Here is a 14620-nt window from a genome sequence, read left to right as displayed (position 1 = left end):
AATTATTCAGAACTTATAAAAGACACGAACCTACAAGTTCAGGAATCCCAACACACACCAAATACTATCAATAGAAAATCTTTACTTTCATATCTTATAGTGAAATAGAATATAAGACCAAGAAAATCTTAAAAATTAGCCAGAGAGAAAAAAACATATGCCTATGAAAAGAATGCTATTAGACTGATAGCTGACTTATTAACGCTAGCAATAAAAGCTGAATGAGAATACAGAGAGTAAGCTTCAACCAAAATAGCCATTTTGTTGAAAATATCACTTAAGAACAAATATGAACTAAAGATAATTTTAAACATACAATAATTGAAAGAATTTGTTACAAACAGATCTCCAGTAAAAAAAAATTCTGAAAGAAAATTTTCAAGTAGGAAGTAATCACAGATAGAAGTTCTGTGAAATGTGAGATGAATATGCAAGGGATAAATAATCCTAAACCTAAAAAGAATAATAAGCAATTCTTATCCAAAAAGGTAATTCTAGCCAAATATTGATTTTTTATTCTTTCCAAGTTTTTAGTTAACATGCAATGTAATGTTAGTTTCAGGTGTAGAATTTAGTAACTCATCACTTACATATAACATCCAGTGCTCATCACAAGGGCCCTCCTTAATACCCATCACCTATTTAACCCATCCCCCTCTCCCACCTGCCTCCCCTCCAGTAACCCTCAGTGTGTTCTCTATAGTTAAGAGTCTATTTCTTGGTTTTGCTCTCTTTCCCCCCACTATGTCCATTTGTTTTGTTTCTTAAATTCCAGGAGTGAAATCATGGTATTTGTCATTGTTTGAATAACTTATTTTGCTTTGCATAATATTCTCCAACTCCAACCATGTCACTGCAAATGGCAAGATTTCATTCTTTTTGATGGCTGAGTAATATTCCATTGTATTTATATACATCTTCTTTATCCACTCATCAGTCGATGGACATTTGGACTTTTTCCATAATTTGATTATTGTTGAAAATGCTGCTACAAACATTGGGGTGCACTATCCCTTCGAATTAGTATTTTTGTATCCTTTGGGTAAATACCTAGCAGTGTAATTGCTGGGTCATAGGGTAGTTCTATTTTTTTTTTTTTTTTAATTTTTTTTTTAACGTTTATTTATTTTTGAGACAGAGAGAGACAGAGCATGAACGGGGGAGGGTCAGAGAGAGGGAGACACAGAATCTGAAACAGGCTCCAGGCTCCGAGCTGTCAGCACAGAGCCCGACGCGGGGCTCGAACCCACGGACCGTGAGATCATGACCTGAGCCGAAGTCGGCCGCTTAACCGACTGAGCCACCCAGGCGCCCCGGGTAGTTCTATTTTTAACTGTTTTCCAGAGTGGCTGTACCAGTTTGCATTTCCACCAACAGTATAAGAGGGTTCCCCTTCTTCTGTATCCTTGCCAATCCTGTCATTTCCTGTGTTGTTAATTTTAGCCATTCTGACAGGTGTGAGGTAATATCTCATTGTAGTTTTGATTTATATTTCCCTGATAATGAGTGGTGCTGAGCATCTTTTCATGTGTTTGTTGGCCATGTGGATGTCTTCTTTGGAGAAATGTTTGTTCATGTCTTATGCCCATTTTTTAACAGGATTGTTTGTTTTTGGGTATTGAGTTTTAAGTTATTTGTATATTTTGGATACTAACCCTTTATCAGATACGTTATTCCAAATTTCTTCTCTTATTCCAAAGGTTGCCTTTTAGTTTTGTTGATTGTTTCTTTTGCTGTACAAAAGCATTTTATCTTGATGAAGTCCCAATAAAATTATTTTTTAAAATAAAATTATTTTTAAAAATAAAATTATTTTTTAAAATAAAAAAAAATTATTTTTGTTTTTGTTTCCCTTGCCTTAGGAGACATCTCTAGTAGGAAGTTGCTATGGCCAATGTCAAAGAGGTTACTGCCTATGTTCTCCTCCTGGATTTTAATGGTTTCCTGTCTCACATTTAGGTTGTTAATCCATTGTGAATTTATTTTTGTATATGGTGTAAGAAAGTGGTCCAATTTCATTTTTTTGCATGCTGCTGTTCAGTTATATTACAAAGCTGTGGTGATCAAGACAGCATGATACTGGCACAAAAACAGATACATGGATCAATGAAACAAATTAGAAAACAGAAATGAACCCACAAGTATATGGGCAATTAATCTTCAACAAAGCAGGAAAGAAAATTTAATGAAAAAAAAGACAGTCTCTTTGACAAATGGTGTTGGCAAACATTTTTAACAATAATAACAATATCATGAGGGTTTAAAAAAGCAGAAGTACATGAAAAAATAACATTAAGTCAGGAAGGTTTGATCTAAATTATTGTACTGACTCAGTTGTTCCAAAAAAGCTCGTTTGTATTTTGTCTTTATGTTTGTATTACTAATGGAATAAAATCAAATGTCTTTCACTCAAATATTTAGATTAAATAATGATAAGAGCAAAAATAATTAATTAATTGAAGTATTCAGACTCTCTATGTTATTTGGAAAAGGATAAACATATTAAATCATTTTCATCTTTTTTAAAAGTTTATTTATTTATTTTGAGAGAGAGAAAGAGAGCATGAGCAGAGAAGGGGCAGAGAGAGAGAGAGAATCTCAGTCAGGCTCCATGCTGTCAGCACAGAGCTCCACGCAAGGCTCGATCTCAGAAAATGAGAGTGATCTCATAGTGGGTAAAAAAGTAAAATGAAAAAAATTCAGAAGTTGCAAAGAAAACAGAAAAAAACGGAATAAGAGATAACATAAAGTAAGATAATAAGACAAATCCAAGTATATCAATAATTGGAGTACATTAAAGTATATAAAAGCTCAGGTAGAAGACAAACACTGATACACTGGGTGAAAAAAAATCTAGCAATATCTGGTTTACTAGAGACAAATGTAAAACCAAAGAATAGAGTAAGATTAAAAACTAAATAGATGGTCAGAGATATACCAGGAAAATATTAACCACAAGAAAGTTAGTATCATTATACTAATATAAATATAGGTTTCAAGGGAAAATATATTTTTTAAAGGTTATTTATTTTGAAAGAGAGAAAGAGAGGAAAGTGGGGAGAGAGGCTGAGAAAGAGGAGAGAGAATCCCAAGCTGACAGCACGGACCTCAACACAGGGCTCAGTCTCACAAACTGATCACAACCTGAGCTGAAATCAAGAGTTGGATGCTTAACCTACTGAGCCACCCAGGTGCCCCTCAAGGAAAAAAATATTAACAACATAGAGGATAACAACATAATTTACCAAAAGTTAAAAGTTTAATAATTCTAAATAATTGTTGCATGTACCTAAAAAACTGTCATACATATAAACATAAATTCATATATGAATTGTCATACATATAAATATAATTTCTCACCATTTATATATATATATGGCATGCATTTATACATGACAAAAATAGAACTACAAAAAAAATAAGCAATTCCCAAGCTTGGTGGGAGGTTTTTATTCTTTTTTTATTGTAAAATAAAACACTGATTAAGAGTAATACATGAGGAGTGCCTGGGTGGCTCAGTTGGTTAAGTGTTCTACCATTGATTTCAGCTCAGGTCATGATCTCACAGTTCATGGAATTAAGCCCCACATCTAGCTCTGTGCTGGCAGCATGGAGTCTACTTGAGATTCTCTCTCTCCCTCTCTCTCTGCCAGCCCCCCACCACGTGTGTGTGTGTGTGTGTGTGTGTGTGTGTGCATGCGTACTCTCTCTTTCTCAAAATAAACATTTTTTAAAAAGAGTAATACATGAACATATAGTTTATGAATTATAAAGTGAATATTCTTGAAACTAGGAACAATTCATTGTGTTCCTCTGATTCCTGTTATTTCCTACAAGTTGATAGTCAGATCCAGTGGCTAGAACAGATTCGGGTTCATTCACATTTGCAAGACCATAGGAAATGTTGTGGTTGTTTGTTAAGAGGCATATCATGTCTAGTTGTGATTTAACAACCATTGCTCTCAAATGCTTACAGCTATTAATTTACTGAGACTTCCAAAATGCTGATATTCTAATGCTGAGCTTTATTTTTTATTAGATGAAATACTTCATTAAAGTGATATTTCTCTTTGTCTATTATTTGAGTACCAAATGACATAGTTCATGTAGAAAAGACAGGATAAATTCTTGACACTTTCCTTGGTCAGACTTCAAGTAACAAATTTGTTTCTTATCAATTTCTGAATGTGATCAATTTTTTTTTTGTCACTTTGAACTCATGGATTCTATGAGTTTCGATCTATTATAATTATTATCCTTCTTGAAATTCAATTTGTTCCATATGTGGCCAGTGGGAACTTCTTCAAGTTTAATAATGTGTCCTTTTGATTTGATCCTAGTAGTCTTTGATAGCTTCCTTGCTATATAGTATGACAAGATGTTCTAGGCTCATCTTGCATATTTCCTGGACTAAGCCATTTTTCTAAGAAGCTGTAATGGAAAATGTTCATTCTAGACTACAATCTGGGAATATAGGTGCTAAGATTGCTCGGTTAGTCATTTTTCTATTCTTTTTTAGTGGACACACTAACTCATACACATATATATGTACATGTACACATGCATACACACATCTGTATGATACCTCACACATTCATACTAACACTCCCAATTCAAATTTAATACTACAGTGTTTGCATATGATCTCTTCTGTCTTCTATATTACTTTATTTCCCCTCTTCCATACTGAGAATCTTGGCTTTCAAAGACATAGAATATGACAGTAATAATGACAGATTTTAACATACATCTGTCAGTAACTGATATATCATATAGATTTTCAAAAAATAGTAATATAGAATATGTGGACATTAATTCACAAGCTTGATTAATTAGAACTAAAGACATTGAATCTCAAACTGAAGAATTCATGTACCAGTTAGGGTCTCAACAGTAAACACAAGGCACATTTGAAAAAGGATAATTAAGTGAAGGTTTATTTACAAAGGAATATTTGTAAGATATAGGTACAAGGAAACCATGAGGGATAGTTCATTAACCCTGAATTTAATAGTAGCCAGGCTATCACTATCCCAAAGAGAAAAAGGAAGTTATAGTTTCGAAGGAAAGAGTGGCACTGAATTAGGTATCTTAAAAAGAACAATAGCTATTAGGCAACAGATACAGCCAAGTGACCTTGAAGGAAGTAATCACCTTACAGGGGAATAATTACCCTGACCTTTGTCTTATTCTTCCTTCCAATCTCCTGTTGGGGAATATTTCACCTAGATTACTTACTGAAACAACTTCATAAACTGTTCAATGCTTCCTCCCTTGCTCTCCTTCAGTATATCCTCAGCACAGCAGCCAAAATGATCCTGTTAAAACATAATAGAGAATTTGGGGAAGATGGCAGAGGAGGAAGCACCATGAATCTGTCTCCCCACATAGACAACAACTGCATCGTCAGAATCTGTCTGATGTAACTAATTTTGAAACTCTGGAGTCTGTTGAAGGTTTCCGACTTGCAGTATAAGGTCTGGACAGGTAAATTGTAGTTAATTTTAGTCAATTTCAGCTCTTAGCACAGTAGCAGCTATCTTCCCCCAACCCCCAGACACATGGCAGGCAGCTGTACATGTGTTTCTGGAGCAGCTTGCGCAGCTTGTGGGAGCTAGGGTGGGTAAAAAGGACGCTGTCCTACAAATATTGGTGATTTGTGCTCTGAGTATTGATTGCTGCATCTGATCACAACCGTACAAAGAGCCTGGCAGCCATTGTTGTTACATCTCCTCCAAGAGTTGAAAGCCCCTCCCCCTCCAGCTGAAGTGACTTGCAGGAGATTAAATTAGGGCTAGTGCCCTTTTTTCCCACCCTCATGTTTTCCTTTTCTCCTTTCAGTAGCCAGACATTAAAGACAAGTACATCCAAAAATAATTGAATATATGGAGAAAAATCACAAAGCGACTGTGCATGCCCCGAAAAAACTTAAGAAGACATTAAGCTTACTTTGTCAGGCTGATCTTCAGCACAGACAAAAATAATCAAAAAAGTAGAAATATTATTTTTAAAATAATAAAAAACAGCAAACCCTGGGGAAAGGAGAGAATCTGATTGCCAGAATTACCACATTATTCAGTTCAATGTCCAATGTTCAATAACAATAAAAAAACCCCACAAGGTGTACAAAGAAATAGAAAAGTATAGCCTATTAAAGGGAAAAAGGTAAATTAACAGAATCTGTCCCTGAAAGACTTAATAGCAAATATATTAGACAAAGATGTGAAAACTCTTATCTTAAAGATGCTTAAAGAACTAAAGGAACATGTGTAGAGTCAAAAAAGTGATGGGTGAACAAAATGGAAATATCAGTAACGAGATTAAAAAACTGAAATGAAACTAAAATTACAAAGCTGAAAGACCAGTAATTGAAATGAAAAGTTCACTAGAGGGATTCAAAGGCAGATTTGATTGAGCAGACAGAAGAAACAATCAGTGAACTTGAAAACAGGACAATAGAAATTGTCAAGGCTGAGGAACAGAAAGAAAAAAGATTGAAAATAAATGAACAGAGCCTCAGGGAACCTGTGGGACACTGATACTCATTGTGGAAGTCCGGAAGGATAAGACAGAGACAAAGGGGCAGAGAGAATATTGAAATAAATAATGGCTGAAAACTTCCCAAATTTGAGGAAAGACATGAATATAAATAGTCAAGAATCTCAACAAACTCCAAGATGAACTCAAAGGAACCCATTACACATTATAATCAAACTTTCAAAAGCCAAACCCAAAGAGTGAAACTTGAAAGCAGCAAGAGATAGGCAAATCATCACATAAAAGGGATCCTCAATGAAATTATTAGCAAATTTCTCATTAGAAACTTTGGAGACCAGAAGGCAGTGGACCAATACATTCAAAGTGCTAGGGGTGCCTGGGTTTCTTAGTTAGTTAAGTAGCCAACTCTTGATTTTGGCTCAGGTTGTGATCTCATGATTTGTGAGATTGAGTCCCAAATCTGGCTCTGTGCTGACAGTGGGGAGCCTACTTGGGATTTTCTCTCTCTCTTTCTCTCTCTCTCTCTCTCTGCCCCCCCATTCTCTCATTCAAAATAAATAAATAAATTCTTTGAAAAAAGAAGCAAAGTGCTAAAAGGAAAAAAAGTCAACCAATAATCCTATATCTGACAAAACTGTCCTTCAAAAGTGAGGGAGAAATCAAGACACTCCCAGATAAAAGTTGAGAGAGTTCATAACCACTAGACCTGCCTTGCAAGAAATGCTCAAGGTAATCTTGCAAGGTAAAATGAAATGACACTAGTCAGTAACTTGAAGCTATAAGGAGAAATAAAGATCTCAATAAAGGTAAACACATGGATAAGTATAAAATCTACTGTTATTGTAACAATGGCATATAACTTTTTGTTTTCTACATAATTTAAGAGACTAATGCATTTAAAGATAAAAAAAAATATTCACAGAAGGGTCCCTGGGTGGCTCAGTTAGTTAAGCATCTGACTCTTGGTTTTGGCTCAGGTCATGATCTCATGGTTCATGAGTTTGAGCCCTGCATCAGGCTCTGTACTGACAGTGTGGAGCCTGCTTAGATTCTCTCTCTCTCTCTCTCTCTCTCCCCCCCTCTCTCTGCCCCTCCCCTGCTTGCTCACTGTCTCTCAAAATAAATAAACTTTAAAAATTAAAAAAAAATTGGGGCGCCTGGGTGGCTGTCAGTTAAGCGTCCGACTTTGGCTCAGGTCATGATCTCACAGTCTGTGAGTTCGAGCCCCTCGTCGGGCTCTGTGCTGACAGCTCAGAGCCTGGAGCCTGCTTTGGATTCTGTCTCCCTCTCTCTCTGCCCCTCCCCCGCTCATGCTCTGTCTCTCTGTCAAAAATAAACATTAAAAAAAATTAAAAAAATTAAAACTATTCATGTAAAGCTACTATTACTGTAAATTTGGTTTGTATCTCTAATCTAGTTTTCTATATAATTAAGAAGACCAATGCATTAAAAAATTGTTTATGTTTTAGGCACACAATGTATAAAGATGAAATTTTGTGACACAATAACCAAAAGGGACAGAAATGGAAATGTAAAGGAGCAGAGTTTTTGTTTGTTATTTAAGTTAAGCAGCTATAAATTAATTTAAACTGTTATAACTTTAGAATGTTAAATATAATCCCCATGGTAACCACAAATAGCCATAGATTATACACAAAAAGAAATTAAGAATTTTAACTCTACATTGCAAAAAATCAACTACACAAAAAAAGAAGACAGGAATGCAGGAAATGAGGGACAAAGACACTATATGGCATGTAGAAAAAAAGAATGAAATGACAGAAGCAAATCCCTCCTTATCAGCAGTTAGTTTAAATGTAAATGGTTAAACTCCCAATCAAAAGACAGAGATTGTCAAACTGTATTAAAAACATAGGACCTTGGGGCACTGTGTGGCTCAATCAGCTAAGCGCCTCCCGACTCTTGATTTCCATTCAGGTCATGATCTCATGATCATGAGATGGAACCCTGCATTGGGCTCCATGCTAAGTGTAGAGCCTATTTGGGATTCCCTCTCTCCTTCTCTTTCTGCTTCTCCCCCACTCTTTTTCTCTCTCCTTCTCAAAAATAAATAAAATAAAAACAAAACAAAACACATGACCTAATTATATGCTATTTTCAAGAGACTCGCTTGATATCTCAAGACACAAACTGGTTGAAAGTGAAAGTATAGAAAAAAATACTAACCAAAAGAAAGAAGAAGTGGCTATACTAATATCAGACTAAATACACTTTATTTACTTACTTATTTATTTATTTATTTATTATTTTATTATTATTATTTTTAATTCACATCCAAGTTAGTTAACATGTAGTGTAATAATGGTTTCAGGAATAGAATTTAGTGATTCATCACTTACACATAACACCCAGTGCTCATCCCAACAAGTGTCCTCCTTAATGCCCCTTGCCCATTTAGCCTATCCCCCTCCCCCAAAACCCTCCAGCAATCCTCAGTTTCTTCTTTGTATTTAAGAGTCTCTTATGGTTTGTCTCCTTCCCTGTTTTTATATTATTTGTGCTGTCTCTAAATAAATAAATAAACTGTAAGGCTTAAAAAAAAGAAAGAAATTAGAATAAGAACAAACTAAACCCAAAGCTAGCAGAAGGAAATCGTAAAGATGACAACAGAGTGAAACAAAATAGAGAATAGAAAAGCAATAGAAAAATCAAAGAAACCAAAAGTTGGTTCTTCAAAAAAATCAACAAAGTTGAAAAGCTTCAGGTAGATAGACTATGAAAAAAGAGAGACAACTCGAATTACTAAAATCTGAAATTAAAGTGAGGGCATTATTACTGATTTTACAGAAATGAGAGTATTATGTATAAATGCCAAAAATTCGGATAACCTAAGATGAAATAAAATCAGCATCTCAAAGAGATAACTATACACTCTTGTTCATGGCAGCATTATTCACAATAGCCAAGATTTAGAAACAACCTAAATGTCTACCAACAAATGAATAAGGAAAATGTGGTATATACATACAATAGACTATTATTCAGCCTTAAAAAGGAAGGAATTTCTGTAATATGTTGTAACATGGATGAACCTTGGAGACATTATAGTAAGTGAAATAAGCCAGTCACAAAAAGAGAAATATTGTATGATTCCACTTATATGAGGTAATTAATCAAAATTATAAAGATAGAAAGTATAATGGTGGTTTCCAGGGCCTTGGGGGAGGGGAGAACAGGGAGTCAGTGTTTAATAGCCATAGAGTTTCAGTTCTATAAGATGAAAACAGTTATGGAGATGGATCATGGTGATAGCTGCACAGCAATGTGAATGTATTTAATACTAATGAACTGTATACTTAAAAATGGTTAAGATAATAAATTTTATATTATGTATGTTTCATCATAATTAAAAAAATGTGGATCAGGTTATTCATTGGTTCAGTATCCTTCAACAATTTCCATCTTATTCAGAATAAAAATCAAAGTCTTTATTATGACCCATAAGACCCTACATGATCTGAATTCCCTCTCTATATCACTCTGACCTCATCTTAATATCTATCTTTTCTATATTCTTTTCCTATCACACTGGCCTCAAGGCCTCTGCATTTAATATTCCATCTATTGGAATGCACTCTCCACAGATATTGACTTGGCTCTTTTCTCTTTTTTCCTTCAGGTAAAGTCCTCCTTGGCCATGCTGCCTAAAACTGCAAAAATCACCTCCACACACTTCCTATCCCCAATCTTTGATTTACCTTTCTGTTCAACGTTTATCATTCAAATGTGCAACATATTTAACTGATTTATATTTATCTTGTTTACTGTCTTAATCATCTCCAACCAGAATGTAAGTCCTTGAAGACAGGGACTTTTGTCTGATTAAGCCTGTTTCACACAGGTAAGAGATCAACAAATACCTGTTGGATTAATGAATGAAAGAATATGGTTTAAGAAGTAATAAAGGTAATCTACATTTTACATACATTAAAAAATGATTAATGTATTTTTACGAGCCTAATGTTTTCCTGAATTGCTCACAGTTACTAAATGCTAGTCTGGGTTTGCTTAATGATCACTTAGAGCTCTGCCTATTTCACTAGATGCTCTCTTCTTTTCCTCCACTCCATAGATGCGGCTAAATGAACTTGGAGGCAAAGGCCAAAAATATGTAGAAGTACACAGGCATAGGCTTTGGAATCAGATAAACCTGGATTTACATCCCAGACACTACATCTGATAGTGTAGGGTTTTTAACCTCTACATGCCTTCCTTGTTGCAAAGACAGTATGAAATAGTAGAAAAAGTATATTGGCTTCAGAATCTAAGTCTTGGATTCCAATGTAGTTGTGGCTTTGGGCAGTTATTTAATATATAACTCAATTTTCTCATCTATAGAGTGAAGATAATATCTCCTTCATAGGGTTCGTGTAAAAATATACGCTAAAGCACCTGACACAGAAGGTAACCAGTAAATGCTCATTTCTGTTGCTAATATAGGATAGTCGTTAATTTTCTGCCCAAGACAATTTTGTTCACTAGTAAGAAGGCATCTACCTTGGAGGATTTTTTTGTTTTGTTTTGTTTTTTAATGACTGCTACCTTCCAAATGAGTCTAGGGTGATTGTGTTTCAATATTACTATTAACCCATATCACTAGAGATTAAAACCAGAAGCATATTCCTATTAGCAAGATTTTACCCACAAATGTACATTTCGAAGGGAATGGAAGGCAGTAGCAAGCACTGCCAGCTTACAACATTCCTTTTGCATCCACTTTCTGTTTTCTATTACAGGTGGAATCTCATTTTAATGAATACCATTTTAAACATCTGTTTTTTACATACTGAGGCTATTTTTGTGTTCTAGCAGATGGGCCACAGGAACTGTGCTTTGTTGACTTGGCTAAAACAAATTCTAAAAAAAATGAAAATTCTTTCTTTACAAGTACTGTTTGTGCAGAAATAAGTATTTCAATAAGAGGTAATTATCATTTGTAAGTGATATACCCTGGCCAAGGCTACTTCCAAGAAAACAGAACTGGGTTGTGGGTGGGTGGGAGGCAAAATGGACTAGAAAGCAAGAGAAAATTAGAGAAAAACAGAGAAACCTCAAGTTAGTTCTGTTGGAAAATACAAACCTTAAGTCAGAACTCTACTTGTAAACATAACCTCTCTTCTTCCAGGGCTTACTACACATGTTGTTCCTCTACAAAGACTTCTATTCTTTCTATTCCTTCTATTCCCTTGTCCTGAATCTTTTGTGGTAGCATTTACCAGGGTTCATCTTACACCTTTAAATATAATTGTTTGGTGTTCTGTCCCTTCCCTCCAACAAGACGGTGAGCTCAGATCTGTAGGCCAAAGCTGATTCAACTTGCTATGACCAATACCTAGCACAGAGCTTAATCTACAAAAATGTTTAATAAATTCTCATTGAATTTAATATAATGAAGAAGTATTGAAATGCTTGAATTAAGTATTTTTACCTATCTTGGATGCTCCATGATAGCAAAAAATATTTCATTTCCACAGGATTTGACACACAAATGCTCAGTGCCACGTGATGGTTGAAAAAATTACTGAAATCAATATACTAAAGTTGGTAAAAAACAAAATCAGACTTTTAACATTTAATTTCTCTCAGGACTTTGATGCACAAATAAATCTACTATTCGCTGCTGAATTAAACCTGATAGCAAGTGACTAGAATATACCGTGAGCCTTGGGGAGACCCAGCTTAAGGCTCTTCATTCTCACCACCAGGAGAGGGGGCAGGGCAAAGGAGAAGCTCCCGGGGACAGGGACATGGAAGGGCGTGGCACACCACTGGGTGGACTGCATTAGCGGGTTACCTCAAAAGAACCAGAGGACAAAATGGGGACTGCGAGAATTGATTCGAAAGAGCCCACTGGGAGCACACTGGAAGGCTTGCTCCTCTTTCCTCAGATTACATCAACTCAGGAGTTGGAGCTAACTTCAGCCAACCATTCAGAGTGAGGCTACAGCTTCTGGACCCCCTGCCTCAGGTTTACCACCCTCCAGGGTTTAGCTTCACACCACACTTCCGCCTGTGAGGTTCCAGCTTCTCGTGGCGGGACTCCAGCTTCCTCGAAAGGCACCTTCCAGTCCAGAAAAGGCTGAGTGGGCACCTCGCCTCCAGGATGTAGGAAGAGCAGCGACCTAAGTGGCAGTTGGTCTTGGTCGTGCTGCTTCTCACTTGCTCAGCCTTGTCTTGTTACTCTCCCTAGCTGACCCCAACATGCTTCAAAACCGCTGAAAAAATGCCTCTGCTCCTCTCACTCCTGTGAAGATTGGCTTCAGTGGAGTCTCTACTGCAGACCTGAGAAGTGGCACCCATTTTAGCCCTCAAGTTTCTTTTGCTCCATTTCTTTGGCACCCACTGGGCTTTGGAGTTTTGGAGTTTTGGAGTCGATGACCATTTCCTGACCTAGAGTTCCTGGAAGACCCTATTTTAGTTAAATCCTCTGGCTTGCCATGAGGAGCCCTTTGCCCTGTTTGTAAGGGAAAGGTCTGAATCTTCTTAAAAGGATGATGCAAGTGCAAAATCTAAACTAAAAATGTTGCCCTATTCTGGCCCTTCCACAATGATCTTTGGAATAATGAGATAACCCGGTTTACCCTTCCTTACATCTGAATACTTTCTGGAAAGAAACCAACTTTCCTACCACATGCAAATTAAGGTAAAATTCAAGAGCTTCTCCTTCATGTATGAGCTTACTTTTGCAGGGGCTGTAATGCTAACAAAGTGTAAGCACTTTCACTGTACACAGTGGTATCTATGGCTAACTTATTCAATAATTAAGATTTGCTAAACCTTATGAACAAATAAAGTATAGAACATGAAAAAGTAACCATTTATACTTGAATATATTTTCCATTATTATAGTCCATCAAATATGTTTTTCCAAATGCAATTTATTTTCCTCACTGTCAAGAATGTATACTCAAAGTTCATACTTGACTCTTGAACCTTTATGTTCCCACTTCTCTCTGAGTTTATGCCACACATAAATTTAATTGTGGGCCTACCTAATGTGCCTAGTGAATGGGAAAAAGAAAGTTAAAAACAAGTTAGAAGTTGGTATAAATATAGAATGTAGGTTATGTAAAATCAGATGGACCTAAGCTCACTATTTATTAGCTATTTATGACTTTAAACAACTTCTTTTTTTTAAATGTATGTTTATATGGGGGGGGGAGGGGAGGTGAGCATGTGTGAGATCAGGGAAGGGGCAGAGGGAGAGAGAAAATCCCAAGCAGGCTCTGTGCTGACGGGCATGGAGATCAGTCACACCAACTGTGAGATCAAGACCTGAATGGAAATCAAGAACCAAATGCTTAACGGATGGAGCCACCCAGGTGCCCCTTTAAGCAACTTCTTTATCTTAAATTGGGTTTCCCCACAACAAGACTCTGAGACAAGGATTGGGATTCAAAGAACTTTCAGAAGCCTGATGAGGAAGTGACACAAGGAAGAAAGGAAAGCCAATAAAGTGTGTAAATGAGCAGGTTACCACTGAGGGAAATTGGAACTCAATTCTACTGGTGATCCTCTGAGAGACTATAGAATAAAACCCAGAATTGTTTCACTGAGGGACAAGAAAACTGAGACATTTATCTACTAATTCCCCTCCCTCAGTGGTTAAGGGTTATTCTTGGGAGTGTTAACTCTCTGGTACTTCCCTTAAGTAGCATGCTCCTATTGCTAGAGAAAACCTTCAGGCAGAAAGACAGATGGTTGAGATAGGAAGCCATTGGCATATCATTAATGGGAATTGCCATTGAAGCTGGAGGTAGCCTCCATGGTGGGCCAGGGGGATATGGGCATGCCACTGAGGATGTCTGATACATTCAATTAAGCTTTAGCTTATTTCTCTGTAAGCTGGAGATAATAATTAGAGATTATAGCTAGAGTGATATTAAGTTCCTAGCCCATAAAAAAACTAAAAAATCCTCATATATGTAATAATGTTGTATAATAATAGTTAAGAACCTCTTTATTTTTTTTTATTGAAGTGTAGTTGACATATTATGTTACATTAGCTTCAGGTGTACAATATAGTGATTCTATAACTCTATACATTATGCTATGTTCACAAGTGTAGCTACCATTTATAACCATACAATGCTATTACAAT

At 36.1% G+C, this 14620-nt stretch overlaps 1 pseudogene; it reads right to left on the bottom strand.

The window, feature by feature from the left end:
- LOC132670840 (histone H3.3A-like) overlaps positions 1 to 12302 on the bottom strand; it is a 94616-nt pseudogene extending 82314 nt beyond the window's left edge.
- Positions 12303 to 14620: the final 2318 nt, after the last annotated feature.

The sequence above is a fragment of the Panthera onca genome, chromosome C1, assembly GCF_046562875.1.
Source record: "Panthera onca isolate mPanOnc1 chromosome C1, mPanOnc1 haplotype 2, whole genome shotgun sequence".
Taxonomy (NCBI): domain Eukaryota; kingdom Metazoa; phylum Chordata; class Mammalia; order Carnivora; family Felidae; genus Panthera; species Panthera onca.
This window is presented reverse-complemented; position numbering and strand designations above follow the sequence as displayed.